We start from the raw sequence: 2,343 nt of genomic DNA, 5'->3' as shown, positions 1-2,343 counted from the left end.
ATATATTTGTATTGTTTCAAATTTGTAACGAATAATATATTTTATCAACCAAATCCGAATATTATTTAAAATTGTAATATTTAAATTTTAAAAAAATGAAAAAATGGAATATTGACAAACATCTGAATATACAATGGGTGCCTTTTATTTATATTTAAAAAGAAGAAAGGGAGATCCTGATGACTAGTATTTAGTACACGTTTTTCATTTCCCTTAGATGTACCAAAGTGGCCTTCCATTATATGTATGAATTTGGAAGTGATATAGAGTGCATCTATATAGCTATAATCCTCATGTGAAGGAAAATATTAATGCCCCATACCTAACAATAATGATTATCACTCCTTCCTCAGTCTTAGTGGAGTTATAAGATTGGGAATTGTAAAATTTAGATTTGGTACTACAAACTTGACTTTGGATAATAAATTTTGAGAATTAATTGTAATGAGTTTTGGTTAATGTGATATAAGTAAATGTTAAAATGATATTAGAAAGATTGACTTGATCTTGAATATGTATGAGAACTGAGGAGGAGGAGTGTTTCATGGTACTTGTCCTCCTTTTTACTTGGTACCAAAAGTTTTAATTTAGAAGCTAATAAGTTTAGAAAATTTATTGCCAATTGACAGAATAATTGTTTTAATTTTTTTTAGCAGAAAATTTACAAATTAGAAAGATAGCACAAATTTAGAATAAAGAAAGTAGTTTGTTTGAAAACAAAAGCTAGGCAATGGTGTTGGAACAGGAGTAAGTAAAGCTGGTCTTCACAGTATCTTTATAAATAATAATTTGATGAGCCCTTAACACCAGGGGTCTATAGCTCAGTGGTAGAGCATTTGACTGCAGATCAAGAGGTCACCGGTTCGAACCCGGTTGGGCCCTTATAATTAATGTTTTCGTTGGTAACTTTTTGATGGGCCTTAAAATTATATATGGTTTCCTCAAAAGTCCATATTCTTTTGTTCAAATAAAGACTAATGAATTCAACTCTCAAAAACAGAAATGGTGTAATTCAATGGAAACATATATGTGATAAGAGTTATGAAAATTACAAAAGACTCTACTTCTGTTGAGTTACTATAACAGTGTTCTTCCTCATGTTAATTAAATTAGTGGCATGGTAACTGTTAACTCCTCTTATCCCCCAATATTTTCTTGCAATGTATTCTACTCATGAAAAACATCAAGTATTTCTTTCCATAAAAAGAATTTCAACTTATTGTTTTCCAATCGTAAGTCTTAGTGGTCACTACACATCAAGTACAAAGGTAATTTATTTTGGCTCTTTTCCCCGTAAGTCATGGTAAATTCAAGTCCACCTTCACTTTAATGACTCCAATCAGACATGTCCATTTTAATCACATATCTCCATTATGTTTTGGTTTGTTTTCATCAAAAGCCAGAGTGTATTAACTAGTTACAAGATTTTAATATTTTTGTTAATAATAAAATAATGTTATTTAACCTAATTGATTCTTTTAAAATTTATATTTACATATATACATTTTATACTTATGTTATTAAAGTATTTTTGCATATAATATATATGTTATTAAAAACTAGGATTATATTATAAATATATATTTTGTGTATATATAAAATTTAAAAATATTAATATATTCAAAATGATATACCAAAAACACATAAATATTGATATGTATGAATATAAAAATAAAATACGAGTATATTTATCAATACAATATTGATAATCATAAGTCCAAGTCTCACGTTGGTAATTAAACTAAGTCAATGCTGGTTTATATCTAAAAGAACCTAGTTTTTGTGAATTGCATTACCTATAAGACAAAATTGAAATTGGGAAATGGATAGGTTAAAAATGTAACAAATGAATTTAAACCTCAAGCATATGATGTTGCTAGTGAGTATATCAACTCTACTTTGAAGCTCAATTTCACTATAGAAAATATATATATAAAAAGAGAGTTTAAAATTGAGAGGAATCATCATGTTTTTATTACGGAAATTCATTTTATTAGATTAATGAAATTTTGTGGCATATAGAAAAGACAATAGTAATTATCATAGTAGGTAATTTCCATTTTGGAATGATTACTTCAAAATTTGTAATTTGTATTTCTTTTATATGTTTACATTTACATAGCCTCTAAATTTTGTTTTCATAAAGTTTATTAAGCTATATTATTATATGGTGTTTTATCTTTCTTCAAAAATTCTTGTGGTATTTTCTTATTTGACAGTTTAGATTAATCTTAAGTAAGCAATAAGGTGATTGAATATATGAGATGATATTATGATCTTTTGTGGTAGAGATAGAAGAACAAGTAAAGGTGCTAATGAATGTATAGGAGGAGAAATTGGAAA

General features: G+C 26.9%; 1 non-coding gene across 1 annotated transcript; it reads left to right on the top strand.

The window, feature by feature from the left end:
• Positions 1–810: 810 nt before the first annotated feature.
• On the top strand, positions 811–882 carry TRNAC-GCA (transfer RNA cysteine (anticodon GCA)). Its single transcript has one exon. It is a non-coding gene; the product is annotated as a tRNA-Cys (tRNA).
• Positions 883–2,343: the final 1,461 nt, after the last annotated feature.

The sequence above is a fragment of the Gossypium arboreum genome, chromosome 9, assembly GCF_025698485.1.
Source record: "Gossypium arboreum isolate Shixiya-1 chromosome 9, ASM2569848v2, whole genome shotgun sequence".
Lineage (NCBI taxonomy): Eukaryota > Viridiplantae > Streptophyta > Magnoliopsida > Malvales > Malvaceae > Gossypium > Gossypium arboreum.
The sequence above is the reverse complement of the archived record's forward strand: the minus strand, read 5'-3'. Positions and strand labels throughout refer to the sequence as shown.